At 38.9% G+C, this 17,108-nt stretch overlaps 1 long non-coding RNA gene across 5 annotated transcripts in view; it reads right to left on the reverse strand.

Annotated features, from left to right (window-relative positions):
- LOC126213546 (uncharacterized) overlaps positions 1–17,108 on the reverse strand; it is a 422,558-nt gene that overhangs the window by 247,599 nt on the left and 157,851 nt on the right. For 3 of the 5 annotated variants that reach the window (XR_007541243.1, XR_007541239.1, XR_007541234.1), the window contains exons 4-5: positions 15,254–15,351; positions 14,872–15,029 (exon numbers count right to left, since the gene is read on the reverse strand). The exons of the other annotated variants lie outside the window; for them this stretch is intronic. This is a non-coding gene — a long non-coding RNA (uncharacterized LOC126213546). The remainder of the gene's footprint in view (positions 1–14,871; positions 15,030–15,253; positions 15,352–17,108) is intronic. 5 annotated transcript variants of the gene reach the window in all.

The following is a 17,108-nucleotide window of genomic DNA, read 5'->3' on the forward strand; positions in this document are numbered from 1 at the left end:
CTCATCTAAAATAATAGAATGTGCAATTAATAACAATATGTCTAGAAACATACCACAAACTTTCTTTTGTCAATCTAGTGCCATAGTTGAATACAGTAAAAATTCAGCTGTTGCTGTACTGCTGGATCTACCTATGCTAAATCCGTGCTAGGCATAAATCAGAATATGGCATTTTTTCTTTACTAAGAAAGTTTGTGGTATGTTTCTAGACTTTTCAAAAGCCTTTTGATCGTGTATGTATTAACATAAAAAGTCACCATGCTGCATTGTTAAACAGTAATATCCATAACTATAACAAAATTTTAAAAAAACATACTGAAGGAAATTGGGTCAACTTAACTGACGAAGAGCCTGTAAAAGCAAAATGCCTTCTATGCAACTGTTTGCCAAACTACATAAAGATAATAGAAAAAATGTCCACTTTCACATTAAAAAATAAACTAAAATGTCACTTATTTAAAATTTTACATGCAGCATACTTTGAAGCAAAAAATTAATGTAATGTTTCATATGTAACTTTTCAAATATGTAAAAAAAATAAATAAATAAAAAAATTCAGGAAAAATAAAGTGACTTAAATCTTTGTTAATTATGTTCGTATTTCAGAGGTTATTTTCCAAGATTTAAGCACATAGTTAAGTATTTTTTAAACTTCTAATGTCAAATATCACTGTGACAGGACTTTTGAGAGAAAATTGAAGCAGAAGATATGATGTGTTGCCATAGCAATCAGGAATAACAAGACAAGAGAACTGTTTCATGTAACTGGATTAAGTCCCAAACTTAAATAAAAAATTTTGTGAATGCAACATAGTGAAAGACGTACGAAAGTAATAATGTTAAAAGAATGAAAAGAAGACCTCGATGTATTAAGACTAAGAAGACATGCAATGAGATCAATTCAACTAAGAAGATTCGGTGTGAGGAGTGTCCAGCTCCCACACGCATCGCAGGGATGCAGATGCAGAGACAACATCCGACATCACCGGCACCAGTTGCTGCTAACAGGTGCTGATTCTACACCCGCACACCGATGCAGACACGAAAACCAGCAACCGATGCCACCGGCACCAGTTATTGTTCTCCGTTGCTGATTCCACACCTGCTCATCCATGCAGCCTAAACTCACACCGGGTGAGCGGAAAATAATAATTGTTCGAGTACAGAGTCGAAGAAACTGGTCACTACACTGTATTAGTGTAGCTACAATGCTTAGAGTTCATTCGTTAAATGATCACCTGATCAAAAACTAAGACAAATATGGATAATACACAGAGAACTGGAGAAACTTCAGAACCAGCCATAGCAATGAAAGTGAGTGAGGAGGTGCCAGACTGGTCTGAATTAGTGAATTTGATTAAAACTAAGTGATAAAATAGATGACCAAAGTGCAGATTCAGCAGCTTGAAGAAACAAATTGACTGCTCAAAATACTTCTTTAAGAAAGGAACTAAATAAAACTTTAAATGCTCAAAGTCTTAATTTAGACTCAGTAAATACTCAAATGATAAAATAGATGACCAGGGTGCTTCTTTGAGAAATGAAATAAGTGCAACTTCCAGTGAAAAACTTGGTGCACAGAGTGCTAATTTAAGTAGAGAAATAGACACAGTGATGAAATCACAAAATTCTAAATTGGATGCTCGAAGTGAGATTTTGAATAAAAACCTAGACTTAATAACTCAATGGATTCTGAATTAAAGGATCAGTATGAAACTTTAAATATTCAGATGACAAACAGGTTTGTTGAAGGTTTGTTGAACATCATCAGAGCAGACACTCAAAGCAACGAATCTAGTAATCGATGTGAAGACATGGCTGCTTTGGAAACTGAATTTGATGCCAAATGTAATAATGTAGAATCGAAACCCATTGGAAACTTAGAATCTTTAAAAGACGTGTACAATAATGAATACAATATTGTAACACAAGTTTTAAGTACTTCAAAAGAGAGACATCAGTCTAAGAAATTAATGTCGATTATTCAATAGCAAATTTCAGGTGGCAGTACACGAGTAAATAATGTAGGATGAAATTTCAAAGAGAATATATCCAGCTTTGTTATAAAAAGTGTATGTAGCTTGAAGGAACCATTTTAAGAAATGATAGACCGAGGAGTTGCCACGAGAGTAACCTCCTGAACATTTCGACTATTGCTGCATCCGAAATTAATAATACCAGCAAGGTTATAGGTGACTTGTGGAAAGGATTCAAATTCAAATTTATCCAGGATAGGGTAGAAAATGGAATAACTTTACCTGATGTGTTACCTAGTTAAGTGGTGATTGTTTTGCCGGGGGGGGGGGGGGGGGGGGGGGGGGGGGCTTCCACACAAAATTAAGCGAGAATTACTGGTTTGCACTTGCTCAAGTGAAGTTAATACCAGATCCATGGGATCCGGGCGGAGTCACATTTATCCCGCATGGACGTTAACGTTCTGTGTTAACGGGCGGAGTGACGACTGTCGGATCCCGAGTTGTTTTCGGAGTTTCTTCCGAAATAGTTTTCCTGCACTGAATTCCCTTCAAATCTTACATGATTCTGTAGTTTATTACTGAATTCTGAAACTATCGTATAATTTTAGTATTTAGCAAATTGGATATAAACATAACTTAAAGACTGGCGTAAGAGAACCACGGAAAAAACAGTTATCTCTAGACATGAAATGAAAAGAGTAGAATATTACATTTATGGATAATGTAATATAATGTGACGGACAGAACAAATATTTTATCGTAGTGTATAATTTTTTATTTTGAATAGAATATTTTATACCTTTCATGAGACATGATATAGACGGGAGGGTTTGTATAGATTTTGAAAGGGGCTGGGTAGTGTAGGTAAAAGCACGATTTAAACTAACAGATAAAACACGAATGACACAAAACACACATCACACCTTTCAAACAACCCTCGCAAACAAATGTGTCTGATTCTTTGACACTGCTATTTCCACAGGGTTGCTAAGATTTGCTTCGGGGGCCTTAAAGGTTACGGTGGGAATGTCTGTTCCTCCAGCTTGTCACTCGAGAACCAGCGAGGTAGGGGTCCTGGAGAAGGGAGTTGGAAAGGTTTCCCGTCTTTGGGGCTGTCTTCTTTCTCTTCTTCGATCTTAGCAACCACATCTATTTTTTTCCCTTTCTTACTTCTCGTTTGAGGACCTATCTATTTGTCCCTCTTTCCATATGCATCTACTTCCATTGCAGAAGTCCTTCCTGGTTTCTAATAACCTACAAGTTACTTCAAATAAGTAGGCCGAGAATCAGGCTACACACACACACACACACACACACACACACACACACACACACACACAAGCGCGCGCGCGCGCGAAGATACACGGGTACACAAACAATGAAACTACCGACTAGAAACCTGTCAAAAGGTGAGAACCATCAAGTGTTGGAGAGAGAAGGTATGTGTACAGCAGGAAATATGCACATATTGTTGTTTATTGTGTCGGTAGTACATTGCATGTATATACAGGGTGTCCCAGCTATCTTGTCCACCCAAAATATCTCTGGAACAATAACAGCTATTGGAAAACGACTTTCACCGGTATCAATGTAGGGCTGGGGCCCATGAATGTACATATTTGGAAACATTCTAAAACGAAAGCATATGTGTTTTTTAACACCAACTTATGTTTTTTTAAATGGACCTCCTATATTTTTTCTTCAGCAATCCATACTATGACAAAGCACATACACAATGGTGTTGATTGCATCGCGATATTCCCATTACATCCCGAGATACTGAGACGCGAAGTTGACGCTTGAAACACCCGACATGCGCTGCTAGCGCACGTCATGAGGCTCAGGCGTGAACCCCATGCTGCCCGTAATCGCGATGTGATTGACAAGTAAGTGTCCCTCTTGATAAGTATGGAGGTGTGATTACACATGTCAATCACATCGCGATTACGGGCAGCATGGGGTTCACGCCTGAGCCTCAGGACGTGCGCTATCAGCTCATGTCGGGTGTTTCAAGCGTCAAGTTTGCGTCTCATAATCTCGGGATGTAATGGGAATATTGCGATGCAATCAACGCCATTGTGTATGTGCTTTGTCATTCTATGGATTGCTGAAGAAAAAATATAGGAGGTCCATTTAAAAAAACATAAGTTTGTGTTAAAAACACATATGCTTTCGTTTTAGAATGTTTCCAGATATGTACATTCATGGGCCCCAGCCCTACATTGATACCGGTGAAAGTCATTTTCCAATAGCTGTTATTGTTCCAGAGATATTTTGGGTGGACAAGATAGCTGGGACACCCTGTATAGGAAAATATACAGGGTGGTCCATCTCAAGTTTCGGATGAGATTATCTTGAAAACTGTACATCAGGTAAAAAATAGTGGGGAAGACAGGTTCGTAACGTCTAAGGGGGACATCATCAAATGATACTACACGTGACCTCCAGCTCCCGTCCCTTTGGGTGGGGTGGAGAACAACTTTTAAATCTTAAATGGAAACACCCATATTTTATTGTAGATTCGGATTTGCCATAAAAAAGTAATCGAGTTTTGTCTGAAACATTTTTAAACCATTGACAGATGGTGCTAAAATCGAGAAAAAAGTAAAATTGTGGGTGAACTTTTATTTATTTAGAATTGTGTGAGAAAGATTCATCAAATCGATAAAAAATGTGCACCAGTTCTTTCGTTATGCCAAATTAAGCTATTGTTGTACAAGATGTACTGTATCCTACTTTTAGCGTTACCCAGGAACAATGACATCAACATAGTAGAATGATGTTCCCATGGGGTGCTTCATTAGTGAGTCCCCTTGCCTCTCGCAATTTGGGGTGCTTAAATAATGAAATTATCCACGAAGACATTGTTCAAAATCATCCCCATTTGCTCCAATGCATAAAGTCAATCGTCTGCGTAAGATGTCCACAGTTTTGAGCAGCACATCCCGTGGTATGGCTACACACGCTATTCAAATGCGTTGCTCCGTATGGTTTCGCGTTGTGGGCTCTTTTTCATTAACAATATTTTTTAAACAACCTCACAAGGAAAAAAATCAGGAGATGTTAGGTCTGGTGAATGTGGAGGCCACTGAATTGGTCCACCACATCCTATCCACCGACCAGGGTACCGCACATTTAAAACTTTCTGCAAATTTTTAGCATAATGGTGAGCTGCTCCGTCCTGTTGGTACCACATTTGTTGCCTAGTTTCTAAATCAACATCTTCCATTAGCTCCAACACATCATCGCAGAGAAGTTGTAAACAAGATTCCCCAGTAACATTTTGGTAAAAAAAAATACGGTCCTATCAAGTTACTGTTTAAAATTCCACACCAGACCACGAACGACCATTTGTGTTTATTGTCAATGGGTCTGCGTGGATTGACAGGGGACCAATAATGACAATCATGATTATTTAATTCGCCATTGTTTTTGAATGTGGCTTCATCAGAGAACATAACTTACCTAAAAAAAGTCATTGCCACCTCTTATTTCCAAGGCCCATTGGCAGAAATGCAAGCGTATTTGCATATCTTTTTGCATCAAGACCTCTGTGAGTGTAATATGATACACATGATATTTTTGTACCTTCAAAATCCTCAAAGCAGTTGATTTCGATATACCAGTTTGTGTCTGAATTGCACAACTACACGTTTCAGGATCCAGTTGAACACCGGTGAGAATGGTAGGGTACGAGCGTCATTTTCATTGTAATCGCAATGACGAGGTGGACGGTGCACGTATCCATTTCAAGCACGTCGAGTGCAATGTCCAATAATATTGTCCCTTGGATGTCATCTGTTTGGGAAACTATCCGCATACAATTATGCAGCTGCAGCGTACTTGTTGTGGCATCCACCTAAAATTTACATCATATCAACAATCTCTGTAGGAGGATAAGTGAGCCATGTTTCGCTAAAGAATAATTTACTTTCGTCAGTTGATGTTTAAGGTTCACAATCTGAAAGTGAAGTGACGTCTGATCACATTACACCGACCTTTATATTGAGCCATAGTTGCTAGTTTGGTCACGGTAGCGCCACAGTCAGGTGAGTAATGAAATTGTAAAGAGTTCCGTAACAAGATTTTAATACCATTCCGCCTCCCTCCATCAAATACTGTGGAAAAAAAAAAGCTTAATTTGGCATAATGAAAGAATGGGTGCACATTTTGTATCGATTTCATGCGTCGTCCTCGGATCATTCTAAATAAATCAGAGTTCTTCCCAATTTTAATTTTTCTCGATTTCAGCGCCATCTGTCAATGGTTTAAAAATGTTTCAGACAAAACTTGGTAACTTTTTTATAGAGAATCCGAATCTGCAATAAAAAGTGGGTGTTTCCATTTAAGATTTGAAAGCTGCCCCACACCCCACTGAAGGATGAGGGGGCTGTGGGTCACGTGTAGTATCATTTTATGTCCTCCTCTGATCTTACGAACATGTCTTATCCACTGTTTTTACTCGATAATTTTGGAGATAATCTCATCCGAAACTTCTGATGGACCCCCTGTATATATACATATAACTAGAAGGATTCCACGTCAAGTAGGCAGGGAGGCGGGAGTAAGGAAAGAGCATAAACCTGAGAGGAATCGATTGTGATAATTGTTAAGGAATGTCGAGTCGGAGTATAGGTAGACAGTTTCAGTTAAGAGTAAAGAAGTCGAAAATAGAGGAGGACTCCAGTGACTAAATGAAGTATCAAGAAGTGAGAGTGAAGTGTAAAATAGATTTTTATTTTTTTTCCAGATTTTTAAGTACTTCACGTGTTGGACACTAGAGGCAAGACAGGTTCATAAATTATGTGGTTGTTAAATCAACTTTACTGCAGATGTATTTTATCGAGTCTAATGAGAGACGAATCGGTTGACTTGTATACATTCAAATATTGATGTGGGAAATGGAGAATATGTTATTTGTGGAAGCTGGAATGTACCAAGACTGAACTAAAAGTATTCTTCGAGTACTATATTATTTCAAAAGTAGAGAGAGAGTGTCTTACAAATTCCTGTTAACCAGCAGTATTCTTTGAAGAAGAAGGTTTTGGAGATCGACGGAGCCGGCAATCCAGAGAAGAAGATCGGCTGTACATATCAAGTAAGTCAACCTACGACAGATAGGTGTGAATTTTTGCAATCCAACTTCACATTGCTTTTGATCGTTTAAGGCATTAGAGTATGTTACAAACAAATAAATTGCTCAGCAGTTCCTATTAAAGATCATTGACCTTACCACTTCTGAAATTGATACTGGAGCATCTCTGCAAACTACTACATACAGTGATGTATCAGATTTTTCAAAAAGTCTAGTGGATGCTTCTGCACAATAAACCACAAAAAATGCTTTCAGTCCACCGTTCTGCCTTACATGTATTTGGGGTGTTTTAAGTTGATTTCATTTATTACCACCAGTGTGCTTGCATCAAAGTTTCCACTACTGTGTATTTGACATGTGAATGTTTTCACTCACAGAAATGACATGAGGAGCACACACAAAGTGGAAGCATAGTATTTGAAAGCACTAGCACATCATCGCACAAATCACCAATTTCCACACTAAGTGGACGTGACCAAACCCTGTGAAGTATATTTTTAGTATCAGAAATTAACTGTTGATATCAATGTAGATTCCTGCAACAGTATACGCTTATCTTACAGAATGCAGAAAACGTGTAATGACAGAGTGACAAAAATTAATACTCACGACAGAGAGTGGGATATTTGTCAGCAGTTTTCTAGGCACTATGTGGCCTTTCAAATACGCCAATAGGTCAAACCACCACACGCTTGGTTTATGGGTGGTCCCGCCTGAGCTACTGCGCATTTTTCCCCACATCTTTTTGAGTTCAGCTGAATAATGCAAACGTAAGGAGGCTAAGCATGCTTCACATTCCTCGTTCGTCACACCAGACACAACTTTCCTCACTTTTTCTCCTATTCTGGCCAAGCTTTCCTTCCTGGCGTGCCGAAATAATACAGCTACAGAACCAAAGGCGTGTGCTACTTTCACCAATTTATGTGATATATACACACACACACACACACACGTCTATCAAAAGTAAAATTATAAGCACATTAACTTGTATAAACTCAGAATGAAACATTTGTAGATCTGTAGATTGCCTTATTGTGGTACAAAATATCTGTTAGGTCATAGCGACACCTTTGGTTGCTGTATTCTTCAATTATCACTTGAAAGCTCTTTTTATTCCATTCCATAGCTACAATAAGAAGCTATCATTAGATATAGAGCTTTCTTTCAACAGGGATACAAAAATATGCAATTTCATTTGATTCATTAATGTATTTATAGGCTACTGCTTACTGAAAAAATACCCACCATACTATGCGAAATTGTCGAATTAATCTGCGTGTTTTGACTGCTAATGAAAACAATAACTAGTAGAAAGCCCACTCGCAAGGCTCCGTTCTGTGCACCACCTCTACTGCACACACACGGACACACGACAGAATAGAACAGACGCCACTTGCGTTAACAGAACCTCTCCTACTTCAACCTGGCAGATGAACAGTCTGCTAAAATCATAGCTTTGCCCGTTTTGCTGCTATATAGCATTTCAGCCACACCTCACTTTTACACCTTCGGTGTGTCGTGTAATACAGATTTAAGGACCTGGATTTTGCTGATAATATTGTTCTGTTGACAGAAACACAACCCAGTTTACAACTAATAGTTACCGAGCTGGGTAGAGAGACCATTTCTTTAGGACTGAAAAGAAATAGTGATGAAACAAAAACAATATGCGTAACAAGTGGAAATGTACCTACGCAACTTCTAGTGCAAAAGAAGGTACTGCAAGATGTTGACCAATTTCCATATCTCAGCAGTTTTATCTGTAAGTAATGGGAAAGCCACATGCACATAAACAGATGGCAGTATCATTGCATATGCAAGGTATACAACAGCAGTACAACAGGGAGCTGTCATGTGCACTCAGGTGGTTCATGTAAAAAGGTTTCTAACACGACTATGCTCACACGGCGGGAATTAATGGTGATGATAATGATTATTAGTGTTTTAGGGCGCACAACAGCGAGGTTATCAGCGCCCGGGGAATTAATGGACTGTGGATGCGGAATGCTAGTTGGAGATGGACACGTGGAACATTCCATTTCGGAAATTATCAGACAATTCAATATTGCGAGATCCACAGTGTCACGAATACCAAATTTCATGCTTTACCTCTCACTACGGACAACGCAGTGGCTGACGGCCTCCATTTAACGACCGAGAGCAGTGGTGCTGCGTGGAGTTGCCAGTGCTAAGAAACAAGCAACACCGAGTGAAATAACTGCAGAAATAGGTGGGACTTACGACAAACACGCCTGTTAGGAGAGTGCAGTGAAATCTCGATTAATTGCGACAGCAACAGACAAATGATGCGAGTGCCTCTGGTAACAGCACGACATCGTCTGCAGCACCTCTCCTGAGCTCGTGACTAACGGTTGGATCCTAGGTGACTAGAAAATCTAGACCTGGTGAGATGGGCCCCAATTTCAGATGGTAAGAGCTGACGGTAGGGTTCAAGCGTGGTGCAGAACCCACGAAGTCTCGGTCGTGGCTCCATAATGTTGTGGGCTGTGTTTACATGGAATGGACTGTAGTCCTGTGGTCCAACTCAACTAGTCGTTGACTGTAAATAGTTTTACTTCAATACTTGGAGACCACCTGCAGCCATACATGGACTTCATTTTCCCAAACAAAGACGCAATGACAATTTGCCATGTCAATTGGTCACAATTGTTTGTGATTGGTTTGAAGAACATTCTGAACATATCGAGTGAATGACTTGATTACCAAGATTGCCTAACACGAATCTGATCGAACATTCATGTGACAGTTCTCCACAAAATCCTGCACTGGCAATACTTTCGTGAACACAGACAGCTATAGAGGCAGCTTGGCTCATTACTACTGTGGGATGCTTCGAACGATTTGTCAAGCCCGTGCCATGTCAAATTGCTGCACTATGCCGGACAAAATCAGGCTCGAGAAGATATTACGAGGAATTCCATGGCTAGTGACGGCCAGGCACGGGTGCGGGACCTAGGAAATGTCAACAAAATTGACACACGATTTAAGTGTTTCTCACTGATGACACTCGGGGTAAATTTTTTATATTAGCCATCGTGACCATGTTTCACAGGGTTGTCCGCACAGCCCAAACAATACCATTGCTCAAAGAAGAATGACACTTGTGGGCCATGTTCTATGCCTAAAAGGATGGTAGAATCCCCAAATCTTCAGTGGTGTGGAAAGTAACAGATGGCTGCAGAAATAGGGGAAAACCTTATATCACCTGGAAACTAATTTTTGCAAAGGATCTTCAATGTGTGGACCCAAACTGGGAAGCAGCTGTAAAGCTGGCAGTTGATCAAGTTTGCTGCAGGAAACCTGCTGCCCAAAATGCTACTAATCACCTGTAAAGTAAACACATATTTGAAGTTGTTTTATACATGGCAGTCTGATTCATTAAAGCAGGGGTAGTGAACATTTTTTACCTACCATCCACTTTTGTATCACTGCAACGTTTTCCTAGCTGCGGGAATTGCCCGCAACGTGCTGCATAAAATGTGTGCGAGACTGCACTCCCCACTTGCACAATGCGAACATAGCAGACCATTTGCCTATCGTCCGGCAAAACAGTGCCACTGTGGGACACGCTAGCATGCCTCAGGAAGGGTATGTCTCGCACACTGTAGCAATTTGCTTGAGGGCGCATGTAGTGGGAAAGTCAACCGAGTAGCAGGAAAATACCAGATGACAGCTGCAGTATATTTTTCACATGCACGGGCATTAAGACTACGTAATTCTCCTGATGTAATTGTTCACCAGAAATGTCAGATGACTGACTGCCTCAGACAGTGAGCAACGTATCAAATTGGTATCCAAACGGCATATTTTGTGGAACGCAGCTGACACCGGGATGAGAAACTAGACGCAAAATGAGTTAATTTGGGGAGAAATCTGAAGAAAACTGAATGAAACATGTAAGAAGAAGTGTCTTTGATTATGTGCAATACAAAACATCAGTAAATTCACGTGTACTGAGCTTTAACCACCATTATAATGAGTTGGATGTTGTTACTGTGATTAGTACTGTGAATGACTGTTTAAATTCAGCCCACCGAAGTAATCAGTGAATCTGTTCCTCACCGTGAATCCCTTAGCTTTGACATAACCGTCAACTCCTATCCAGGGCATCATATCATCCATGAGCAGTGCATTAATTTCCGATACGTTTGAGTGATAAGGCAGTGGGAACTGGTTCTCTCCTCCATCGCCTCGCAACTGATTTCTTACTAAAATGTTATTCGATCCTTCACAACACAAGGAGATTTGCGTCATTGCTTTGCACTTTCTGAATACTCTTCCCAATAATACACAGTCTCCTTCCTTTTAGACTGCACACTCCACTGCACGTTTTGCCTTTGCTGCCCCACTACTAATGTTGCACTGCAGTCCACTGTCATGTAATACCAAAATGTTCACTACAGCACACTCGAACTCGTGTGGCGTCAATGAACCACAAAATACTACTCTCATCTAAAGAAAACTGTAGCACCCACACACTTCCAACAAACTGTTAAAATGTTTTCAAATCTTTCCAAAAAATTTTCTTGCTCTGATCTCCCATAAAAAAAATGTAATGTGAAAAAGTTTGTCAAATAGTACATTTCCAATACTGGTTTGCTAAAATTTCCAAGTTACACATTTTAATTTATTACTTCACTGTTACTGATTCTATTGGCCAGAAAGTTTCCACCTGTTATCAACATGTGCTACTGAAGCCAGTTATGAAATTGTGTTGTACAACACCTAGTTTGGGAGGTATGGCATGATAAATATTAATTATTCAAAAAACAGTCTTAATCGCATTTATAATTATTATACTGCCAACCGGTTTCAACCTAGGAGTCATCATCTGGGCATTTACACTGTGAAATTATAGATATCCATGAGAAAGACTATTATACAACAGCTAAAATTACGTAAATTTAAAATATGTTACCCATTGGTCGATTGCTGGCGGTGTCACTACTGTCTACATAACGGCAGGAAACTATGCGAGACTAACCCTTCGTATGGGCTTAAATAGCGTGCTGACACCATGTGAATAGAGGGCAACACCCCCCGTGGCGATCAATGGTATTTAATACAGTTTATTATATGTCACCTTGGTTTAACATAAATTTATGTTACAGTAAATAACAGAAGACGGAACCATTTCATTTAAAAAGAGTTACAATTATAGTGTTAATTATGAAATAACAACAAATGTTCCGTAGTCAACACGTAAAAGTATATTACATTATGTGCCACAATATAAAGTAAAACAATTTGTGACACACAAAAACTGGTGTCATCTTGTATTATAATATATCCATTCATACATTTACGTAGAAAACATTTTAGTCAATTTACTAAAACGGCTAATATGGAAGGACTACAGAGCCCTCTACTCCCTGTGGTGGGGGCGCCGTTGCCATGGATTAGAAAGCGTGTATCAGGCGCCCTCTAGTCTGTGTAGAGAGGACGCCGTTGTCATGGTAGCAGCTGGTGTGTTCATACGGTGTTATTAATGTGTGATTAATCATACTAATCGTTGCTTCATCTCTACAACCATGCTGTCCAAAAATTGTGATAAATATTTATTAGCGTGAAAAGTAGCACAAAATTTTCATTGTGTTAATGAAAGACGTAAGAAGGTAGTTCTCATATCACAATCATGTACAGCTGTTGAATTATAAAATTCAGAACTTTCAATTTTTTATGTTTGTACATGCACTGCCCCGCGCCTAGAAAAACATTTCACTCAGTGTCCTGCAGCCCACTTTGGGCAGCAAAAGACAAGCGCATTCCACAGGTGATAAATTGTTCCACATCTAAGAAAATGTAGCTTTATTATTAAAATTTTCTAACCATCGACCATTCCACAGTAATGATGATTTATAAAGTGGGGAAGTAACTTCGTGTTATAAAATTTATAAAGCAGAGTTGCATCAAGTTGAAGAATAAATTAATAATTACTAACCTAATATTTTTTTCAAAGTTTTGTGAAACCCTAAAGTAAATATTTTAACCTCCACCTGTCTACTGCCCGCTATGAAGGCTCGGACGCCCACTAGTGGGTGCTACGGACCAAGTTGACCATCAGTGCTGATTAATAATGTTTTCTCACAAGCAGTGTCAAGTGCCGTATATGTAACAGAAACTCCTGAATGCAGAAAAAACATGCATGAAGGCATACCTAGTTAAAAGCTGTTCATTGGTTACCATGTACTGTCCACCCAATGGCTGCCTATAACTCAACAAAGAGAAAGGATGTCAACATATTAGTTTCACAAAACAAGTGAAGTGCATGGATGTTACTTTGCAAGTTTCAGCTGAGGATATGAGCACTATGCAAACAGGCTGGCCCACAAGTAGCCTATAAACGGCTCAGCAGTGAGTATTTCATAAGCAATATCTAAATTCTTTGATATTACCTGCATGACATAATGAAAACACTACTGTCACTCAAATAAAAATTAAGGGTTTTCTTTTTTTTACAATTTACAGATGAGAAAATTAACTACGCTACAAAGTGTTACACTAGTTTTGGGGGATGTGGGAAAGACCACAGATTCTGGCACAGGAGGCAAGAAATTATACATCAAAATCACAAGCTTTCTATTAACAATGAAGGCCACTACAAAAAAAAAAGCTGTTTTAGCAGAAGTTCATAAGAAAAAAAGATTCTTTTTTTTCTTCAAAACAACTTCTTGGACATAGCACATGCTGATGCTTTTTGCTTCGCTATTGAAAAAGACAGCCCACTGTTGATTAACCAACAACTGAAAGGAGAGCTGAAGTTCACCCATGGAACTGAGCAACAGTTATTTGAGAATAGCAGGATCTACGAGTGTACTGAATAATGAAATTGAACAATTAAGTAAGTTATATATTTTCATAAAAAATAAAATTTACGCAGTCAGATATCTAAATTTTGTTTCCTCATTCATACAAATCAATGTGTCACCGTTAATAGCACGGATAATGCCTAGTCGGAATTCCATTTCTCTCCACGTACGATTCAAGGTCTCCATGGTGACACGTTCAAGTGGATTGGAAATGTATGCCTTCAATTCCTGTAGGTCTCTAGCCCTGGTTCAATATACCGCACCCTTCACAAATCCCCAGGAAAAAATTAGTGGTGTAAGGTCAGGGGATCGTGGTGCACTTCAAGTTGGACCATCTCGTCCAATCCATCTACCCGGAAACTTTTTATATAGAAATTGAAGTACATTTAGGGGCCAGTGGAGTGGTGCCATGTCTTACTGGAATATGACACCCGGCTGCAGGTGTTCCAATTGTGGCACAGTAAACTCTTGTAACATGTCCACGTTAACACCACTGTTGATGGCAGTGATGGAAAAGAATGAATCAGTGATGCAACTGGGGACCAGTCTGCACCAAACATTGACCTTACAACTGTCTCTTTCCATTTCATGTGTAACACGAGGATGCTGCAAATCCTACATACAAACATTATGACAATTCAGTCTGCTGGATACATGAAATGTTGCCATATCGGAGAAACAAATCTTTTCCAAAAAGTCAATGCTTGCATCAATCTTGCATAGAATATCCACTGCAAATTGTTCGCACCTAGGTTTGTCCATAGGCTTTAATGCCTGAAGCAGCTGCACGCAGGGATAGAGCCATTACCTCTTATGCATGACATTGTGCAATGTCGATCTTCTCATTTCCAACGCTCTGGCTGCCATACATGCCGATTTTATAGAACTCCTTGCGAACACCTGCCGTACCCTGTCCACATTGGAATCTGAAACTCATGGGTGACCAGCCACTTTTTATGGAGAACTCTACCTGTTTCCATAAATGATGTATTCCAAGTCCGAAAGTATCATTGCATTTGAGTATCAGGTACCGTCTGTATCTACCAGGTCACACACATTGAGCTTTATCCAGTAGCATCCACATTTTTTCAGATTTTCAGGTTCCATTTCGCATCAAAATTGCATGACCTGGAAGGTAAAAGAAATTTTATGAGTAATCTTGTAATTTGCTAGAAACCATTTTTTAATACCTCATATAGTTTCAAAGTTAGTTAAGTCTTAAGTTGTAAGTTGTAAATATATACACGTATACTGCAAAACAAAAAAATTACAAATTGCTATTCATCCAAAGCTGTTACTTTTAGGCATTAGGATACAACACACTATTTGATGAAAGTAATAATCAAACTTACGAACTTTCACCATGATACTGTAATTCAACAAAGGCACAGAAGTAAGTAAAGAAACAGCTCAGAGGCCACTGTCTACCCTTGGTTCCATCTGCAAAATTCTGGAGGTTAAAGATCAAAAGTTATTCAGCTGAGTATTTTTTACAACGTAAACAGAGCATACACTTAGAGAAAAATTTGAATCTAAGTAGGTTATCAATTGACGATATCAATAAGTGAAGAAAGTAAAGACAAGGATGAATCATAACCTTTTCCAGTTCTTAAAATATCAAAAACTACGGCAACATTGGACTAAGTTAAGCGCTGAGTGTTCAGATTTGAACATGTTGAAGTAGTGATAAATGTATTAAATAAAATGGACAGTACAATGTGAAAATTAGTACAAAATAAGCACTAACTACTGATATGTTTCTCTAACCTTTGAAAACATTACTACACACTAGATCTTATTGTCCTTGGTGTGTCAAAATTAGTATCGGGCTTTTTGGTTTTGTAGTATTTATTACATTCAACTTATAATTATGAAAGATCAATTGAAAAAATTTTGTTTTTATACACGTGCACATGTGTAAGCGACTGAAGAATGTGTTAAATGAGTGGGACAGCCTTTTACGCATAACGTGAGGAAATCAGTCTGGAAGGCAAGTTGCAAATTAATATAGTGACATCTATGTATCCATGTGGAGACTTAAGGAGACAACTATGTCCTTATTGTTTGTGGTTTACAAGTTCTAAAGCATACAGCTATGGGTTACATAGCAACTTTGCAAACAAAACGTTGCAGCATGCCAAAGATTTTCTGGACCGCATCATCTTCAGCAATGAGTTGACATTTCATCTAAGCGTTAATGTGAACATACAGAATGTGCACATTTGGGGGGTCAACAAATCGCCAAAAAACCGAACAGCTGGTGTGAGACTTCCCTAAATTTAATTTTTTTCTCCATATCCTAGCACAGAATGTTGATGGGCCTTACTTTTTTAGTGAAGCAACTGTAACCACTATTTCATATCTCTATGTATTAGTACTATAGCTCCTTTAGTTGGAAGAATCTGAACCTCAGAACATGGGTTAGTAGCAAGAGGGTGTACCATCTCACAGGCACATCTCAGTATGCAACTGGTTAAATGACGTTCTACCCGACTACTGGGTTGGCCACAAGGGGCTGGATGACAGCGCTCCCTTCACACGGCCTCCACATTTACCCAATATGATGGCACGCGATTTTTTTGTCCTAGTGTTCATCAAGGATCACGTCTCTGCTACCAGCTGATCTACCAACTTAAGAAACAGGATTGAAGCAGTTGTTGCAACTATTTCTCTTGTGATGATTACTCAAAACAATGATGGAGGTTTGGGATGAACTCACCTATCTACTATTTTTCACAGGAAAAATCATTACCAAATTAGGTATTTTTTGGTAGTACACTTTCCCACTTACCAAGTTAAAAATCTGCTAATGATATTCCACTGTAATTAGAATTTTGTGTGGATGAAACATCATCTCTGCCTCTCTCTAGGCAATTAGGCATGTTCACTACTGCCTCATATTACATTTATTTGCTGATGAAATCTGGAGGGCTACTGAACAATGGCAGCTATCGATGTATTCTCTGAAGTGCTACGTCAAATGTCATGTAGATGCCATCTGAGATGTTTTTGTTTCCAAATGGATCATGTTCTTCAACAATATTTTATTTATTTACTGTGGGCTGTAGCTTATACCATGTCATACAATAGACCAGTACAGTACTAAGCACGATAACAAGTGTACTGAAGATCATGTAACTGCTATTCTGCTTTACTCTTATTTTTTAGTGGTAGCTGTAATGATGGAGACTTCCAGTACATCCTTTA

The sequence above is a fragment of the Schistocerca nitens genome, chromosome 11 (genome assembly GCF_023898315.1).
Source record: "Schistocerca nitens isolate TAMUIC-IGC-003100 chromosome 11, iqSchNite1.1, whole genome shotgun sequence".
Taxonomy (NCBI): domain Eukaryota; kingdom Metazoa; phylum Arthropoda; class Insecta; order Orthoptera; family Acrididae; genus Schistocerca; species Schistocerca nitens.